Source organism: Aethalodelphis obliquidens, unplaced genomic scaffold, assembly GCF_003676395.1.
Source record: "Aethalodelphis obliquidens isolate GAN/ISIS:26980383/991018 unplaced genomic scaffold, ASM367639v1 scaffold4, whole genome shotgun sequence".
NCBI lineage: Eukaryota > Metazoa > Chordata > Mammalia > Artiodactyla > Delphinidae > Aethalodelphis > Aethalodelphis obliquidens.
Window position 1 is genome coordinate 71111513 of NW_020837948.1, and position 20886 is coordinate 71132398.

General features: G+C 38.3%; 1 protein-coding gene and 1 long non-coding RNA gene across 4 annotated transcripts in view; one reads left to right on the plus strand and one right to left on the minus strand.

Annotated features, from left to right (window-relative positions):
- The window catches only part of PDE4D (phosphodiesterase 4D), a 1268462-nt gene that overhangs the window by 863074 nt on the left and 384502 nt on the right, over positions 1–20886 (plus strand). The window lies entirely within an intron of this gene.
- The window catches only part of LOC113617514 (uncharacterized), a 36358-nt gene continuing 27543 nt past the window's right edge, over positions 12072–20886 (minus strand). Inside the window, exon 4 of the long non-coding RNA XR_003431678.1 lies at positions 12072–12280. This is a non-coding gene — a long non-coding RNA (uncharacterized LOC113617514). The remainder of the gene's footprint in view (positions 12281–20886) is intronic.

Genomic DNA, 20886 nt, shown 5'->3' on the forward strand with positions numbered 1-20886 from the left:
GCCCTCATCCTCTTTTGCCTGAAAGACTCCTAGCCTCATAATTTTCTCTTTATTCTCCTATCATCCTCTTTCTGATTGTCATTCTCTAAAATTTCATCATGATGCTTCCATGCTTACGCCAGTAGCTTTTCATTGCATACAAAAAAGGCTCGATTCCAAATGTTCCTGGTCTACTTCCTCCAAACCCTCTACCCTTGTAAATGCCCCCTCATCACCCACTTATACTCTGTATTGTAGGTGTAAAGAGCTACTGACTATACCTATTTTTAGCCTGTAGTTCTCCTCTCCCCGCTTTTGTGATGAACCCCAACTCATCCTGCAGATAGTTTTCATTAATCCTCTCCTGATTCCCTAGTTCCAAAAGGAAGTTTCTCCTTTAGCTAGCTGTTGTTTCTTTTCTTATATGTTTATCACAGCATTATCATATAAACCTCAGTTATTTATATACTGTCTTTCCTGCCATTTAGTAGTGGCATGATGGAAACAGCTGTTTTAGGAAGAATAATTTGGCAATATCTCGCAGCATAAACTGAAATGGAAAAGACTGGAGCCGTATCCTGTTTGAAGCAAGGAGAGTAAAATCCTGGCAGGAACAATTTCATTACAATTACAAAATACATAAGTATGTGATTACAATTGTGAGAATGGCTAAAAAGGAGACAAGGGCCCAATAAAAGTATATAAATACATACCTAACATAGTCTGAGCATTTGGAAAACGTTTCCCTGGGGATGAGGAGGCCTGAAGATGAGTAACATGTTCTGCAGAGAACTGTATGAGGGAGGCCCTGATATTAATGTTAAAGAAACTAAAAGGATAAGGTGTCTGGGCTATAACAAGGGAGGGCGGAGAGTGGCAAAAACAAAGTGACGGAGATTGGTCTTAAAAGTAAATGAGCAGGGGGCTTCCCTGGTGGCGCAGTGGTTGAGAGTCCGCCTGCCGATGCAGGGGACACGGGTTCGTGTCCCGGTCCGGGAAGATCCCACATGCCGCGGAGCGGCTGGGCCCGTGAGCCATGGCCGCTGAGCCTGCGCGTCCGGAGCCTGTGCTCCGCAGCCGGAGAGGCCACAGCAGTGAGAGGCCTGCGTACCACAGAAAAAAAAAAAAAAAAAGTAAATGAACAAAATAATTCTTAATTTCTTTTTTGGAGAGAAACATCAAATGATTTTTTAATGTAATTCTTTCATTGGAAATGCAGTTTTAAAACATATCCTTTGTGTCTTATTTATCACTGAGGATTTTAAAACACTGAAATAAACAGTAGGTAATATTTTCCAACTGAAGTTAGAAAAAAACGGTCTATTTTCCTATCTATTGCCAACTGCTAGAGATTAATAAAACCAGTCATAAATATTCACCTTTGTCCCTCTGCACCAGTTCAGCGTCCACCCATCACCTAACCATACAGCCTCTCCTTTGCCAAACGGAGTGAAATGAGACTATTTAGAATACTTAGAATGTTTACTGCCATGAAGTACAGGAGATTCTACACAATCGCAGTGACCTTCATGTGTTAGTCACAGGACACGGGGAGCGGGCAAGGTAAGCTGGGATGAAGTGAGAGAGTAGCATGGACATATATACACTACCAAACGTAAAATAGATAGCTAGTGGGAAGCAGCCGCATAGCACAGGGAGATCAGCTCAGTGCTTTGTGACCACCTAGAGGGCTGGGATAGGGAGGGTGGGAGGGAGATGCAGGAGGGGATATGGGGATATATGTACACGTATAGCTGATTCACTTTGTTATAAAGCAGAAACTAACACACCATTGTAAAGCAATTATATTCCAATAAAGATGTTAAAAAAAAAAGACATCAAATTACCCATCCTTTGAAACTTCTTTCAGTAATTTTCCTTTTTTGTTGTTTTGGTTTGTTTTTCTTTCCTTTGGATTTTTCTCTTGCATTAAACAAGATTATTACATAGATAAACTCATGCTACAAAGAGAAAGCTTTTATTATCACCTTCATTTTACTTTGTTAACTGCATACATGAAATTGTGAATTCTGACAAGCATTCCAGGCTTAGCATAGCACCTTGCTATCAAGCAGATTATATATTGATGTAGAAGGTCTGAAAGAAGCAAAGACAAAAAAAAAAAAAAAAAAAAAAGGGATGGGCAGTCAACTTTAAACTAAGATTGATGGCTTTGGACTTGATCCCTAATGCCATGTTTTCTACAGCCCCAAGAGGAGGGATGCTTCAGCAAAGAAGATAGTTTTGCCAGTGATGATACCCTGGAAAGAAGAAGTTTGTTGAGAAGGAAGTTTCAAGTGTCCAAGGGAAAGCTAATCAGCTTCCCAGACAAGATGGAATGTGTTCTAAATTTCAAAAGATGGTCAAGGCTTCATTCATGTGGTTTTCAGTAGCTCATGGTGTTACTCATCCTTCAGGCCGCATCATCCCCAGGGAAACATTCCCTAAACACTCAGAATCTGTTAAGTACCTATTTATATACTCCTATTGCACCGTTATCTTCTTTTTAGCAGTTCTCACAGTTGCAATCCCATATTTATGTATTTAATTGGCCTCAGAGCCTACTTCCATAGTCAATTATGGGATCATGGGAATAGGGTCTAAGTCTGTGTTTTAAACCACAGTGCGTCCAGTGCTTTGTACAGGGCCTGGAACATAATAGGCATTCAGTTAATTCTTATGAAATGTATTATTCTAACTGGGAATAAGAAAGTCATCAGAGACAGTAAATAAACATGTACCTCTTGGGGAAACATATTGCATTCAATCTAGCAACTTCCAAACTTGTATCTCAAGCCCTGACCGCTCTTCCCATTTACTTGTATCATTCTCACTGCCTTAAATTATTATGAGTGTTCTCATGGCCAACATTGAACTCATTGTCTTACTCTTAAGATTTGTTTCTCTTCCATTCCTTGATTAGAAGGTCTAATGGATTACTCCCCAGTTACCCAAACTAGAAATATGGGAGTCACTGTCATCACCTCCCTTTATTTCAACTTGCTCCCTTGTCACCAGGTTCTCTTTTACCTACTATTAAATTCTTGTGTCAGACACTTCCACTCTGTCTTTACTAATACTGCCCATTAATGTGATCTGTTATTAGAACCTCTTAAATGATTTCTGCATCATTGGTTTCTGTATAATCCACCCAGAATGGCTTTGTGTGTGTTTGTTGGGTTGTTTTCGTTGCTATAGTGATATTTCCTTTTTTTGCCAGACTAGTAAATTATACCAAAACCCTTTGGGTGGTAGATACCCAGTTCCGAAGCTTTATGATTATCCCAAGTATAAAAAATACAAAATTCTACCTTTGTGGTGTTTTTTTCCTGAGCAATGGCTGAGTCAGAAAACAATGAATTTGCCTAATTTGCATGATAAAGACATTTAAAATTCCTCTAAGATTTCTTGAAATCTGAGCTGATGATTGTACAAGAATTCACAGTAAACCATCTCACAAAACAGGTAGCCTTCAGTTTATCATAATACATGAGGGATTAGTGGCATTTAGTTATTGATTTTTAATCCAGGCAAAAGTTAGAAAAATATATATACATATAGCTACAGAAGTCTCCAAGTCTGTTGAGCAGTCAAAATTCTTCAACTTGCCCTTGTGATAGGCATACAGTTTTCCTAAATTTGCAGTTGTCCTTTGGTCCCTGCCACCTTGATGGAAAATATGTGCTCTCGTCTGTGCTGTTATTTCTGAACAGTGTATACTGGTATCTGATGTAAGATGAGTCAAGTGGTACCGGCGTTACCATGGTAATTCCTCATGTAATAACAAGAACATCAAGAATACCAGCAGCTTGCTGTTCCCTTTGAGTTTCTATTTTCTTTCCTCTCTCTCTCTCTCCTACTTTAGGAAACCAGTGGCTGTAACACCAAGAGTAACACAATCAAATTTTCCCTTTCTGTAGTTTGTTGGTAGAATTCATACTCTGCTAGCAAAGGAATTCTTGGACATTTTGACTTGTAAGAGAGTTTGCTTCTCCTTGATATTTCTTTTTGTGAGTATAGTTTTCTTCCCTCCAGAGGAAAAATCATTTGAATCCTAAGGCTGATACATGTCAGAAATCCAGCATGATAAACTCTGTGAAACCAGAACATTCCAGCCCTGGGGTTGCCATTGTCTCTGACTTCATTGTAGGTTCAGAATCACCTCAAAACAGAGTTAGAACATGAAAGTTAGCCTTTACATCACTAGCAATTTTTAACATATCACACTAGGCTCTCCATGTCAGACTTGGAAGTAAGGTATTACAGGGATGATTGGGGTTAAGTTACTCAGGACCTAATGATGTTTATAAAGGTCCATTTGTCTTTACAGGCTATTGAAAAACATTTCCTGTGCTGTGACTAAGGAGATACTGTAAAAGAGCAATTCAGTAGAAGTGCACTGTCCTAACAATAATGCAAATTCAAATATACATGCTAAGCCAAGCAGGAGCGATAAAGGAGAGAGAAATACCAATTTAAAGAGGCAATTCCATTTTCTCCACCTGCTACCACATTGAATGAATCTATGCCCACTAGTTAGTGTGAGGTAGGAGATGGGAGTCTTTTGCTCTCTCCCCATCTCAGTTCCCCTGGGCCTGCCGTAGCATGAACATCTTGACTTACATTTGGGTGATTTAAGGGATTCTCCATGATATGGAGATGTGGAATGGATTCTCCATTCTCCATGATATTGACTAGACTAATTTTCGCCCCAAGGGCTGATGTTAGAACGTAACCTAAGTAAGATCTCCCCCCACTGAAGTTTGTATTACTGTACCATCAAAAGATGTATCTGTGTTTATAGACATTCTTATATTTGATTTGAGAAGGAACTCCAATGTTGATAGTAAATATAATTAGCCTCATTTGCAGAGTTAAACAGATATTAGGATTGCATGCACACCAGGAAAAAAAAAACTGTCACACAGGAAAGTTCTATATGAAGGAGCATTTCAACTCATGATCCAGCTGAGCTACACTTTTCTATTCAACTTTCTGTAAGTATTTGTTCTGTATCATGCATATGGAACTATATGGATGCAAAGATGGATCACCCAAGGAACCTCTACTCATGGAGCTTATAGTCTAATGAGAGAACACAAGTACTAAACATAAATAACTGATTCACAAGATCCAGATATCAGCAAATTCATTTATTTACTTATTCGTTCACTCATGTATTCACTCATTCAATGAACATTTACTGAACAGGAATTGAGTTCAGAGCTTTCCACTATGATTGTACAGCTAGGTAAGACAAATTTCCAGCCTTCAAAAAGATCGCAGTCTACCTGCTCTGGCAAAAAATTAAATTAAAAAATTGAATTATAACCACATAAAGACTTTAATGATCCTCTAGGGACACATAGGGCCAAACACCACCACCTGTTCAGGGAAGGTCTTACAAATTAAGTCATGAAAGAGGATGAACCATTCTCTTTAAAGGCAGTGCCTAAAAGGGAACACCTGGCAGAGAATGAACTCCCAATATATAGCACTTTGTAGTTTACAAAGTAGATTTCCATATATCATCACCTTTGGTTCTCACATCAACTGATAAGAAAACTGAGGGTTCAAGGGTCTTGCTCACAGCCAGAGAGTTACTTAAATGGTAGAATTTGTACTCAAGTCCCAGTCATCTGTCTCTACATTTTGTACTGTGTACCCCTAGGAAAAGCAGAAGCAAAACCCTTTGGCAGCTCTGAGAAGGCAGAGTTTACTTCCAACTAGGGATGCCATAGCGTGCTTCATGGGCAAAATGACATTTGGTCTTGAAGTTTGCACTTAGTTTTGTGGAGTTGACAATCTGGCAAAGGTATGGTTATGGGAAGGTAAGTGAACATTTATAGGGAAAAAAATAAGTGTGGCCAAAACTTAATGAACTTGAGAAGCAATCATGGGAAATAATATTGGAATGAGTGAGACTGTATTTTTAGGGTCATGAAAACCAAGCTAAGGAATTTTTTCTAAGCTAAGGTGAGCTATTGAAGATTTTGAGCAGGGGAATTCTATAATCTTAGCCTCTGCTTAATGAAGAATCAAATGTCACCAGTGAAGACATAGTTTGGAGCAGCAGAAGATAGAGTAAGGAGACCAGTGGGAAGGGTTATAGCAATAATCTACTCTAGAGGTAATAATAATACTCCATACAAGATGATAGATCAAAGTATTAATTTATGTTATTCTTTTTGTATATTTTACATTTTCTACAATGACTGTATAAAAATTTATGAGGAAAAGTAAGGTTGTCTCTTTTAAAGAGAGCATATAATTAGGGCCTAACATGAAGTGGTACATGTAGTAATGAATTGATAGGAGGGAGACATGGAGGAAGGATCAGCAAGACTTGAAAATTTTTGTGAGAAAGAAAAAGAGGATGCCGTTTCCGTGGTGATACCTGGACATCACAACTATTCCTGAATTTCTGGCAAAAAGAATTGTACAGTTAACAGAAATAGGGACTAAGAAGAGGAGCATCGGGCTTCCCTGGTGGTGCAGTGGTTGGGGGTCCGCCTGCCGATGTAGGGGGCGCGGGTTCGTGCCCCGGTCCGGGAAGATCCCGCATGCCGCGGAGCGGCTGGGCCCGTGAGCCATGGCCGCTGAGCCTGCGCGCCCGGAGCCTGTGCTCCACAACGCGGGAGGCCACGGTGGTGGCAGGCCCGCGTACCACAAAAAAAAAAAAAAAGAGGAGCATCAGGTTTGAGAGTAAAAATAATGACTTATTGATGAATAAACTGATTTTGAGAATTTGTCGGGACAAGTAGATGGAGAAGAGCAAACAAATATCAAAGAAAGAGTGAAAAGGAGTCAGCGTTGGAGATATGAAAACTGAAGAGGGCCAAGCGAAGGTCTTTGGGGAACATCTACATTTGGAGTTAGACTTAAATTTAGCAAAGCTTAATTTTTTGTCAGAGTCAATCACTTTTTTGTTTATTCGTTTCCAATTCAGAACCTGACTTTCACCCTGCAATATATTGTGCAGACCTCTGAATGCATCTTGAATAGAAGATAAATAATTTTCAGAAACATTCAAAATACATCAGACTTTGTCCCTAAATATTTTATTGCTGAGGTCACTCAGATGCTGGCTGAACTGTAAGATTGTAAGGCTTTGTAAAATGGCATTTATTTTTAAACTGACCATGAATTTCAAATCAAATTGTCATAGTGAATCCTGAATCTTTTTGTAACCAACAAAGGCTTTCACAAAGTAAATATTAACAAGATGATCCAGTACTGATCTGTTCTACTACTATTATTTTCTCAGAAATAAATATTAAATGAGAATGTTGAAGCGGCACAATTGCCAGAAATCAACCAAAAACGGCCTAATGTTTAGGGATGTGTTGACTACGGATAGAACTACATAATTTTGGAATTATAGAGGACAGCAGAGAAGCAACCAACAAAAAATAACATACTGTGACCCAGTCACTGGAGAGAAGTATGTTCATAGCTGCACAGTGAGAATTAGCTATGAGACTGTGTTCTATCCTTTTCTATTGTGTTGCTTGTGAAAAACAATGTTAAAATAGACTCTTCCTTTTAAGCAAACATTTCTTACTGGAAATTCAGTAGGCACACATTTGTCTTGTTTGGCCAGATGGGGGTATTTGTCGTACTCCCTTTTAGTAGTTCTGAAAGCACTTTTATCAGTAGTTAGATACAGTCCTTTCCCAGGAGCTTGGGTGTTTTATTGAGGCTGTTTCAAATGCCCTTAATGTCCTCTCTAACAGATTTGTTTATCTGTTTCCCAAAGCCCTCTTTTCTCTTGGCCAGAGAAGTTACTCTTCATGTGCCTTATAGTATGAGGACCTCATTGCTACAACCTATAGTTTATAGCACTTTAGTATTTCATACATCCTTTTAATATGATATATATCATATATAACTTGTAAGTAAAAATTTATAGAGAATTTATTGCTTGTGATCTCCTTATAGAGAATTGTTATAAACAGTGCATAGTCAATACTTGAAAATAATAATTAAAAATTAAAAAGGAGTGAAGTAGATCAGTTTATCTTTCGCACTGAGACTTCATATACAGTAGTCTCAAAAATTGGAATATATCTTGGAGGTTGAAATTATTTCATACAGATATCATATAACTGTGGAAGTATAATTTTATAATTTTATCCTATGGGGTGGGAAGACATGGGCTACATTTTCTACACCAAGAACACTCTCTAACCTGCATGAAAGTTTTTATGAAACCTAAAAACCAAAGGAGGATTTAGTAGTAAGTTAAGAACACAGTGCTTAATTGAATAAAGGCCAGGAAATACACACATTCTTATAATGGCATTTGGCTACGAATTCACTGACCTGAAGTATTCTGTGGGTAGATCCTAAGTATGTCAAGGGAGCTGGCATAGAGAGTGGAAAAAATACTACTCCCCTTAGCTAGCAAGTAGATGTGAATTTCCGACGTCTGACTTTGGTCATTCTGGGATGAATCAAATGTTTACTCTGACCAATTTAAAACATCTGGATAATTCCAATTTGGGGGACATATTGCTTCAGATATACTGCATCCTGAAAATTGGTAGAATTTTACATTTCTTCTCTTGATAAATGACATTGCCTTAATTTTTGTCATACCCAAAGATTCACAAGTCCCTAGCCCTTGCACTATTCTTTACATTAAATTCTTCTACCTTCTATTACACATATAACTCTCAGAAGAGCAAATGTCTGGATTATTATCAATAGTTCTCAAACACACCAAGGTTTCACTATCAGACTATAATCCCCCATTAAAAAAAAAAAATCCAGGCATACAAGGCTATACTTTGTTATTGAATAACTCCTAGTTTTCTAGCTACTATTTTCCTAGAACAGCTCTGAGCAGTTTTTGGTGGGGTCTCCTCTGGGATTTTGTTTTTGTTTTTTTTGTTTGTTTGTTTTATGGTACACGGGCCCCTCACTGTTGTGGCCTCTCCCGTTGCGGAGCATAGGCTCCAGACGCGCAGGCTCAGCGGCCATGGCTCACGGGCCTAGCTGCTCCACGTCACGTGGGATCTTCCCGGACCGGGGCACGAACCCGTGTCCCCTGCATCGGCAGGCAGACTCTCAACCACTACGCCACCAGGGAAGCCCTCCTCTGGTTCTTTGATAAATCAGTTCTAGATTGAGATTGACATGAAGATACAGCTTGAGATGAAAGATAGAAAACAGCTGTGAGCAAAGTAATTCACCTTTGAAAGGTAAACAAATACAAGACATACCAAGAAAAGGTAGTTAGAGTTGTTGTTTTCCCGGAAAATGGTGAAAGAGTTGACCAATATAAAAGAGTGGGGAGATTAACAGTCAGTCACATCCAGGGCTCAGCGTCCCATTGAATTAAGACAATTTCTATATTCTCTACAGATGTTGTCAAAAATAGTCATCCAGAATGGAAAAAGAAATAACCTGTGTTCCCTTAACTATGTCATTTGTCTTGTCATGCAGTTGACCTCTCATTTATTTATTTCTCAGTATTTAGACCTACAATAGCCAATAGAAATACTATGCAAAACACACTTGTACTTTAAAATGTTCTAGTACCACATTTAAAAAATAAAAAGAAACAGATAAAATTAATTTCAAAATATTATAATCAATAATTATTATTGTAAGCAATATATAAAATTATTAATGAAATATTTAAAACCTTTCCTCATTCTGGGCCTTTGAAATCCTGTCTGTGTTTTATATATTGATTTAGATGCTAACTTTCCATCAATCTTGCTAGATCTAAATTTAGATCTCATAAAATTTACAAAGAAATGTAGATTCATTTACTCAAGTTTCAGATTTCCAATAACTGAATCAGCTATCAGTTTCATAATTTAAATATTAATTACTAAAAATTAAATTTAGTTCTTCAATCACACTAGCTCCCTTTTAAGTCTCTATAGCCCTGTGTGACTGGTGGCTGCCGTATTGGACAGTCCATAGTTAGATTATCTAGGTTTGAGCTCAGGCTCTGCCACTCACTTACAGTGTTACCATAGGAAAGTTGATTTCTCTTTTTGTGCCCTAGTTTCCTCATCTCTCAAATGGAGATAATAATAATACCTTCATCTGATGATTATTATGAGAATTAAATGAAATAATGCCAATTATACATATAAAACACTTAACACAGTGCCTGGTATGTAATGAGCTCTCAACAAATATTAGCCTTTATTATTACTGTTGTTTTTATTGTTATCATGTATTTGCTCTTATGATTTATAACATTATCAATTCTAAGTATCTGGCAGAAGTAAACGTCTCATCTTTGGGGTTCATAAAGCAGATAGATGCTAGACCAAATGCAAAAATGTAAGCTTTTTTTGCTCCAGATCTGTATCTCTAACTGCCTAGATATCCTACTGTTCAAGTGTCAGCCTGGCTAACCTGAACTCACCTTTCTTCTTGAATCAGTTCTCCTGAATAGGACTCACATATTCCTCTTCAGGACAATGCCATTTTCCCATTTACGTAAACTCAAAACCTTAGAGTCATCACTGAATCCTCCTCTCTCTCATCTGACCGTCATCAGTCAGTCATTGTCAAGTCCCTCAAGATTTTCAGTATAAAAACTCACGCTTCCCTGCCTTTTCATTTCCACTGCCACTACCTCTCCTCTTGCTGGAGAGCTGAACTGATCTTTTATTTAATGAATTGGAGTCTCAGTTTCCAGTCTCTAACCATCGTATTGTGCCCATTGGATGCTACTGAATTAATCTTCTGAAAATGATATTTTCATCATATAATTCCACTGTTCGAATCCTTTCTTCATTGCCCATCACTTCCAGAATAAATTCATCTCCTCTATGAAGCCTTTCTCAACAATTCCTATGCCCATGATAGGGGACCCAAATGACGACCCCCTTGCTGTGTCACTGTGACTGTCACTCAGACTTCTGCCACAGCCCCAGAGCATTATTCCATGTACTGGGGCAAGTGGACCTGTAGCCCTAGAAAGACAAAGCCTATTTTGTTGCCAGGTTTGTTTTCTGGGGTCTTTGTTTCTTTCTTTCTTTCTTTCTTTTACGTCTTGATACTTCCACAGTGCAGCACAGTGGTTCCTCAATAACCTCATTTGTTTTATGAGCTATCGAATGACACTCCTGTGTCTGGCCTTCAAGGCCTCTAAAATTAGCCCCAATCTACTATTCTGGTCTTATCTCTGGCTTCTCAGCCACATCATTTATCTCTAAAGAAATTGGTTTGTAGCTGTCTCACAGATCTGCCTTCTCTGTTTCCATCTCCACGTCTCGGTTCACCATCCCCTCTCCTGAAGTATCCCTCTCTCCTCTTGACCTGCCCAAATTCTACCCTTTTTTCAAGATTCAGCTCATCCTTCTGATATGGTAACATGCACAAAGCACCATGCACTCCACCATGTTTCAGAGTCAGGATTGCATGACCTCAAGGAAAGAGACCAGGCTTGGGGTCCGAGTGGATCTATTTGTTTTCCTGACCAAGCTGCCTACCTTCTCTGAGCCTCGCATTCTTCCTCTATGTAATTAGAGTAGCAAAGCCTAAGTTTCAGGGCTGTCTTGAATATTATGACTAATGTATATACTGGCATGCAGTGAGGGTTCAGACGGAATACGTGAGTTCTCTTTTTTCAGTTCCATCATAGGGCATCTAATCATGCAGCTTTTACAATCTAATCATGATTAGGGCATCTAATCATGCAGCTCTTTTACCGTGAGATTTCACTGTCATTTGGATCACTCTACAATACACGCTTTATTCCCAACTAGACTACAAGTTTCTGGGCTAAACTAGCACTTAGTTGAATTGTGGGCACACATACACAAACAGATATATGTGTATATATTTATAGACAATAAAAGAGAGAAGGATGTATATTGACTTTCATGTATATTGACTTTAATCTTCCCAAGAAAGCACCATTTTACGAGGAAGTTGATAATGTCCCTATTTTATTCATGAAGAACTGAGACTTGGAGAGTTTGAGTCCCTCCCAAATCAATCCAGATCGTGGTGATAGAAGCAGGAAATTAAACAATGCTGACACATCTTCCCCAAATCTATTTTATTTTATTCTTTTCCACATTTCACATCTGCGAGGTCCTCTGCCTAGATCAACATATATGCTCACCTCCTGTCTATTTTGATCTGCGTGCACTTGGCAGCCAGGTTCAGGGGTTGTGGAGGGAGGTGGATAGCTGTAGGAAGGATACCACATAGCGTGGGAGGCAAATGAAGGACCCCTTCAACAAGACAACCATGGCAGTTTTCGTTAGGCCACTCAGCATTGCTGTCAGAAATGACAAATGATGCTTGAGTTCCTTTTTTCCTGAAAAAGAGTAAAAACGGCCTATAGGTAAATACAATGAATATATATACACATAATATATAACAAGGCTTTGCTGCAGACAATGGTTTTGTGATTGGAAAATCCTAAAATTTAGTTTATTTTTATTCAAATGCTCTCTAGTATCAGCAAAGTTTAAGGTTGGCTTAATTTCACATCTGGACCATGATGCAGCACCAGTCAGGCCAAAATAGAAAATTTTCAAGGAAAGATACAGAATAAAGAAGACCTCGTATAAATTATCATCTTAAGGTTAATCTTACACACATAGAAAATCCCCTATAGCCAATGGAGGGGGAGGGAGATATATGCACAGAATATTCTAGAGATAACAGGTGATGATTTCTCATCAAGAAATCCCAGGTTAAACCAAAATCGGTCCTCATATTTTAGTAAAGGACTGGGATAGCTTACTAGTAAATGAAATGATCATTTATGTATTGCCTTATAATCATTCTGCATGCACGTTGTATAGATGGTCAAGGCAGAGATCAGCAGTGCAAAGTAACAACCTCTCATTGCTTAAGTTCAGGTTAATCATTAATATTTTTCCATGGATCAATACCCCTTAGAAGCAAGAGTTGTAGCCATGCTCTTCAACTCCATGTGTTTGCCAAGTGTGAAAAGCCATGGGCCAGTCTTGTTGGAGCTTTGTCATATGCTACTTTGTCACAAGCTCTTCTTAGCTCTTCTCTGTGAATGGTTCTTCCCCCGCCCCAGTCCTCCTCAGCCTGTCCTGAGAGGGTAGATGTGGGTGTGTAACTATGGGGAGGGAGTCCTTTTAATGCTGCTCAATTCTTAACTTTCCTCTTCAATTGAAAGTTGAGTTGATATATTCCCTGAAATGAAATGGTGTAAGGAAAAGTAAGATAAGACAACCCTTATAAGTGTGTGACTTCTGAGTAACAAAAGTGACTTTTTTTTTAAAGTGTGAAACATGACATTTTATGTAAAAGATGAGATATGTTAGTATCCACTTGGAAACATTCTGTCAAGTTTTTTCAGAAGAATCACCATTAAGGTGTTAATAAATATTTTAAATTTTAAATTCATAGATTGGGTCTGACTTACCTTTGTATCCCTTGTGCTGCTGAACCAGAAACCTTATGAAAATAGATGCCCATTAATTGTTATTTAATAAGTGAGTGAATGAATTAATGAATATATATATTCTTTTTTCTATTCTTTTCCATTGTAGGTTATAGCAAGATATTGAATATAGTTCCCTGTGTTATACAGCAAATCCTTGTTGTTTATTTTATATATGGTAGTGTCTATCTGTTAATCCCATACTCTTAATTAATCCCTCTCCCCTTTCCCCTTTGATACCCATAAGTTTGTTTTCTATGTCTGTGAGTCTGTTTCTGTTTAGGATACAGGATATTTTCAAGATGCTTGGAGTAGTGTTAAGAATTTTTTAAAAAGTTTTTAAACATACCTGTTATGGGCTGAACTTTGTCCCCTCACATTCATATGTTGAAGTCCTAATCCCCAGCACCTCAAAAAGTAACTGTATTTGGAGGTAAGATCTTTAAAGATGATTAAGTTAAATGATTATGTTAAAGGCGATTAAGCTAAAAGTTTAGAGTGAGCCCTAATCCAATATGACTTGTGTCCTTATAAGAAGAGAAAATTTGAAAACACAAAGAGAAACACCAGACATATGGACACACAGAGGGAAGACCAGGTGAACACACAGCAAGAAGGCAGCCATCTGTAAGTCAAGGAGAGAGGCCTCAGAAGAAACCAAACCTGCTGACACTTTGATCTTGGACTTCTAGCCTCCAGAACTGTGAGAAAATAAATCTCTGTTGTGTAAACCACCCAGTCTGTGGCGTATGCTATGGCAGCAGGAGGAAACTATACAACCGTCTTACGCTGCAAACTTTGAAAATCCTCTCTTAAAATGATGCTAAGAGAATAGAAGGGTATAAATCCCCAAGAATAGAGGGATGAGGAAGGAGACAACTGGACATAAGAGAGGAGTATTTTAGAAGTGGAAAGTAGAGAACTGGAATTAGCAAGGTTGAGAATGCTAATTACAAAATGCCCACAGAGGAGGGTATCAAGAGAGGCAAGCAACTCCCTTTGTGGAAATCTGGAAAGACTTGGGACTTGAGGAACCAAGTGTGCTTAAAAATAAGTGAAGATTGTTGGAAAATCTGCATATGAAGTGGAGGCTTCCGCAGCCCTCCTCTCACCTTGCGTAGCTAAGAGACCGATTCCATTCCATTCTCATCAGAACACTGGAAATGTATTCTATGAAAAAATTGAACAAGAGGGGTTCAGCCTTGGAGATACCAGATACAGTGGAAGGTGAGAGATTAAATAAAAGTCTATCAAATGAATACCAAAGCCCTGGCTTCCCTAGTAGCATTTTAGGACAAGAAGTCTGCCAGTTAGTCTTAAAATGCCATGGCAGGAGATTGAAGAATCCTTCTCTAGAAAAATGGAATCACCACTCACAGAAAAGACCTACAGATACTGGGATTACACTGTTGCCAGTGAAAAAGGCAAAGTTCTTTATTTCCCAGTTAACCTACAGTGAATCCCAAGAATCCATGAGCCCACTTAGGACATGCAGAGCTTCTAGTCAGCATTTTAGTGCCTCCCTCTTTAAAATGAATGAACTGCCAAGGCTCCACAAACCTTTAAGGAAGCTCCCCCAAAATAAAGTATAAAACAAATGAAAATAATAAAGCAATGGACAATTTAAGAAACAAATAGAAGTTTCAGGAAAAAATATGATCTTCTCAAGAGGCAAAAACTTATTACATTCATTAAACGAGATGATAACATACAAAATTAACAAGTAAGAGCAAAAAAGAGTTATTAAAATTTAAGACAATGATAAAATTAAAAATTTAATGGAAGAGCTGAAAAATAAAGTTTTAGAAACCTACCAACAAAAAGGCGAAAAGATGGACAACAGAAGTTAAGAAAATTGGAAAAACAATTCTGTGACTAAGCTCTAACTACTAGGAGTTTGAGAAAGAAAAACAGAGAGAGAAGAAAAACAAAGGAAATGAGGTCATCAAAGAAATAACACAAAAGTTTCCTCAAATTGAAGAACATATTTTTTTTTTTCATTTAAAAGGCCCATAAGTACCTAGAACAATGAAGGAAACAGACCCATACAAAGGATATATCTTGACATTTCTGATAGGGCCTCATGAAATATTGATTTTATCCTCTAAAAAGCACATTGATGCCTAGGAGACAATGGAACAATGCATTCTAAATTCTATGTGAAAATGATTTGCAGCCCAGAATTCTAAACCCAGCTAAATCGTCAATCAAGTGTGAGGGAACTGATAAAATAACTGATATGCTTTACCCAGGCAGAAAATATATTACAAAGAGCTTTTGAAAATTACTTTGGAGAGTTCTGGAATAATTAGTGATAATGCCACATAAAATTAAGCAAATAAAAAGGAGGCAATTTATAACTCCAGAAAAAAACAAAAGGTTATTCAATAAGTGAAACATAATCATGGTACACTATTTGGCTTATCAGTAAACATTACTTCCCAGGGATAAAAAGATAAAACCTGAATATCCATTTAACTATCAATTGTTAGGTAACTACATTGAGAGGGTAGAAGGAAATAAGTGAGGAATTGAGATGGTAAAAGTGTGAAATGCTCTTTGTCTATAATGGGAAGCCAGAGGTATGGAGTTACATAGCAGAAGAAAGGACTAAAAGAGTTTCAGAGAGAGTGAGAGGGATGGCACAAAGGACACCTGTTTCTAGTTCTAAGCTAGTATAGTACAATTTTGGGGGGAAATGGGTTAAATAATTCTTTTGAAAATTTAAAAGGAACCAAAGCAACCAAATTTCCAAATATGATAAATGTCCTATGTTTTTTGGCATGATCACAGTTAAATGTCTTGGGTTGGGGTTGTACAATATTAGAGTGGGCTATTCCATTTCCCCTTTAATACTTGGTAGGTTTAATAGCATTACTAGCTGTAGAGAAGGGACTGATGGTGCTCTTTATTGGCAGAAGTGAGGCTGGCTTCCCCTAACCTTTCAGGAGAGAGTAGTCATGAACCAGTCAGACTAGCAGATTCAGTGCTGGTTGTTGAGTGAGGTTTCAGACATTGAAGGCAGTGTGTTGTTCAGGTGTTAGATTATCTTACTGATTCTGGTAGCTTGGCCTCTGTGCACTGGTGCCAAATCAAATCTCGGAGACAGTTTTAGGTGAAGTAGAAAAGAATAGCTGTATTGCTTTGCCAGGCAAAGCGGGACACAGTGGGCTCCTGCCCTCAAAAACTGAGTGTCCCGATTCAGTAAGATTTGATGAGGAGTTTTATAGCAACTGTTCAAGGGTGGGGTTGCTGATGAAGATTAGGGTGTATGCAGGGCCTGCACTCCTCTGATCTGGTCTCAGGTAATCTTCTTGATGAGCTTCTCTGGTTCCTGCCTTCAGGTGGTCTTTTCTGGTATGAAGAATGCTGACATCTTCCATTTGTTGGGTTTTAATTCTATAAATAGCTTAAAGACATTGTTATGTATATCCCTGGAGGCAGAACCAGGACCCTGCCCCAAGGCTGCACCACTGTTTCTTGGCTGCCCCTCCCTTGTCTTTGCATTGCTTCCCAGATTAGTGACTGTTTGAATCTGCCCTTTGGAACTCAGGGAAGTTCATGAAGGCTGGAGTAAAGAAATGGGGGACAGAAAGGCTTCCTTGCCCAGGAGCCCCACAGGGTTCTAGCTCAGTTTCATTACTACAGCTCTCTAAAGATGATTTATAAATGATGCTTTCCATTTCCAGTCTTTTCACTTCTCATGTAAAATAATCAGGATAAAAAGAAATCGCTATATCACTTTGAGTTACTGCATTCACACTTAGAGGAGGTTATCGTCCTTACAAAGAGTGAAATAAGCATAAGCAAGTTGGTTTTCGGTGCAGGGCTTTGCAGAATACATCTGACTTGTTTACAGTCACACTTTCACTCTCAGAATTACCATGACCCAAGCTGTTCCTTGCAGGTTTGGAATTCCCTTTGCCTCAAAAGCATCTAGAAAAAATTGTTTGACCTTCACCATGGTTGGCAGAACATATGCTGTGAGGGCTCCTTGATTTGACAGAAAAGTCCTGTGCTTTCCAGCGTACATTCATTTGGCTTGTTGGACTGCCAACCTCCCTGAAAGACTGGTGTGTTGGGAGTAGAGCAGACAGAATCTCACACTGTCAGACTTTTCCCTCTAGAGCAGCACAATTCTGTTGCTGAAAGGCAAGGACCAATGCCGTCATGCTGTTCCCTCTCTCTTTTCTGTTAACTTGGAAACCCAATAGCTGCAAGAATGACATCAGCAGAGCTAAATGTAAGTGAAGTCAATAGAGAGAGACAAAGAGCCCAGGAGAAGCTTGTGTATCTCAACGTGATGCCGCAGAGTTCCACACTATAGGCCTGGTGTTCTGGAGCTCATCTCTCACTTGCCCCCCTCACTTGCACGCTGGCATTATTCATGTACACATCTCTCTCCACCGTGGGATCACAAGTTCCTGTGAAGGTGGGGCCTGTATATTACCTCCACCTTGCATTTCACCCACTACTTAGTGTACAGCTTTGCACATAGTGGGCCCTCAAAAAACAGATGTTAAATGTATTCTCCAATGGACATCATATGTTGTAAAACACAATTCCCTCGGTGTTAATTCCTTGTGGTCACAACCTGTCTCACTTACACCTGCGTTTCCAGAATGTGCTGTCTGTGGCCTAGCACACTGGTGAAGGGGCCAGGCTTTGGACTCAGTATCTAAGTTAAAAGCCCAAGCCCTCACTTATTAGCTGTTTGTCCTTGGGTTCTTAGAGTTTTATCATCTCTAAAACCAAGATGGTAATGTTAACCTCTGTGAAGGCTAAATGAAATGATATCTGTATTGCAGATATTATATGCTGACACATATTAAACTCACAGTGTTTGCTGTTATTACTATTACTGGCATTATCTATTATTACTGTTATTAATTTCCTAATTTCTAAATGAAAACAATAAAAATAATAATGCCAATCTTACAGGGCTATTGTGAGAATTAAAATAGTTTATATGAATATATATTTATATATATGTATATACTATCTGTATATACATATATATTCATACACATGTATGTGTGTATATACATACATATACATATATGCACACATACACATATATATGTATAATAGTAACTAACACATAATAACCACTCATGTTAGTTTTTATTGCTGTTAGTATAAAACAGCAATAATGAGTATGAGTAATAACTATGAGTAATAACTATTATTATAGTTTTCTCATATCTAAAATGAGGTTGGTAATGCTAAGCTTATAAGGTTGTGGAAAACATTTTAAAATTAATGTATTTTAAGGTCTTGGAACTGTTCCTTGTTGATGGTGAGCACTATAAAAGTGTTTACTTTTGTTATTTTTACTGGTAATACTAAAAAAAGATGATTATATAGTAAACATGTAAGATACCATATGCTGAATAAGTTGTTAACTCACTTTGGTATTCATTTCCTGGTACACTGATAGCATTAATGGAATGACTATAAATGACCACACATGCTTTAACGGTAATATTAATTATCTTTCTACATACTGGGAAAAAAAATTCCAGGATGGCAAAACATCTTGGTCCAGAATTCTGCCGTCAGCAAAACAATAAGATGTGAGTGAGGAAAATATGCCTAGAGGAATTGTGAGGGTGGCATTTTGCCTGCTATGAATAGTGATTTGCCAATTTCCCTCTCAACAACTATGACAGTGACACTGATGCTAGTGGAACAACCTGCATAATGCTTCAGGGGCACATCCTTTCTCTGAGGCTGCAGGCTCGCAGAGGAGACAGGATGCATGCTTGATTCCACCTGTTGTCATTTATCTGCCAGTACAGATAGCAGGCATCTGTGGGGCTAACAGACTATCTTCTAGCAACTCAAAGGAAACCCCCTCAGAGTATTACAGGTGGAAAACACCTTATGATCCCTTCAATCCAAAGAAATGAGTATCCAAAATTTGAAACGTTAGACTCCAAAGGCAATGGCCCCTTAGTAACAGAATAAAAAAGAAAACTTCCAACTTTGTAGACTGAACTTGTTTTAAAGAGTCTGGAGAAAACTTTTATCAATTTATCTTCCACTTTTAATGAAAGTACCTGTTTTCTAGAATGACAAAACTTTGGTTTTAATCAAGTTTTAGAGGAAGGGCAAAGAAAGGAGACCACCTGTTATGTTCTTAGTGCTGTCCTTGGTGCTGCCCTATGTTGAAGAAGATGAATTTTATACAGCTTTTGAATTAAAAATAACCAGAGTCTTTTTTAAAATTAATATTATACAAGCCAGAAGATAGAACTACTTTCTCTTTACTCAGAGATTTCCACAGAGTATATAAATGGTCTGGACATAGAAAGTCAGGAAAGGAAAAGGAGGGAACCTATTCAAATATTCATGGTGCCGTTTATAACTTATGTTCACTAGAATGAGATTATCTTAGATTCAGAATGGAGAGGGAAGGGACACACATGGAGTGTGGAAGCAGCCAGTTTCAACACACTGCATCATGTGCACTGTGTTTGAGTAGGTGTGTGTCCTTCGGATGGGGGGAGAGAGGATTTTTTTCTTCACATCTCATTCCAACCACTTGACCTATAGTTGAGAATCTTCTCTTCTATACCCTATTTTTATCTCTTGTTCTGTATATTCTGTTCTTGAGATGGTCTTCATCATAATGTGCCTTTTCATAGGTGGTATATAAACACGATGCCAAATTGAATCCTCATCTCTGATATTGATCTCAAAGTCCTTTTTCGTTATCGAATACCTTTGAATCTGTGTCTTCAAACTCAGCTTATATTCATCAAGATCAGTATATTTCTTTCTACATGTAGGTCTTCTGATCTCTTAAGTTGACTCTTTCCCAAGTTCTCTTAGAACATGGGGAATTACCATTCTCTTAATCAACCACTATAGAAATATCAGTCATCATTACTCTTTCTTTTCCTTCGTTTCCAATATCCAACACATTCTTAAGTCCTGTTAATCCTTCCTTCAGGCTCTGCTTCATCAGCATGTGAACCTGCCACAGTCCTCGTTGTTTGTACCTGGACTTGGACAAAAGATACTGGAATGTCTGCATCTAGTATTGTTACATCCATCCTACTCACTACTCCCAGGTGATGTGGTGAAAGTTCTTATTTGATCCTCTCACTTGCCATTCAGGGCTCTCTCAGCAGAGGTCACACATCAATGGGGGTCAGGCAGTTGGAGAAGGCAGGTGATGATTCTGACCCAAGGGACAGTGCACCCTGCTCTGCCCGCACAGCTACTTCTAAGCTCCTAACAGTTGTTGCATGTGAAAGCACAAGCCAGTGTTGGCAGAATTTCTGATTTTTCAGGAGAACAAATAAACCAAGACTTTAAAAAATGTTTATTCAATAGATATCTATTGTAGGCATACTAAGTTCCAAGCTTTATTCTATGTGTTGGAGGAGATACAGCAATGAACAAAAATTGTACCCTCTTGATGGTTATATTCTTGTTGGGGGAAAAGATAAGAAAATAATAGAGAGAGAGAAAGAGAGAGGGAGAGAGCA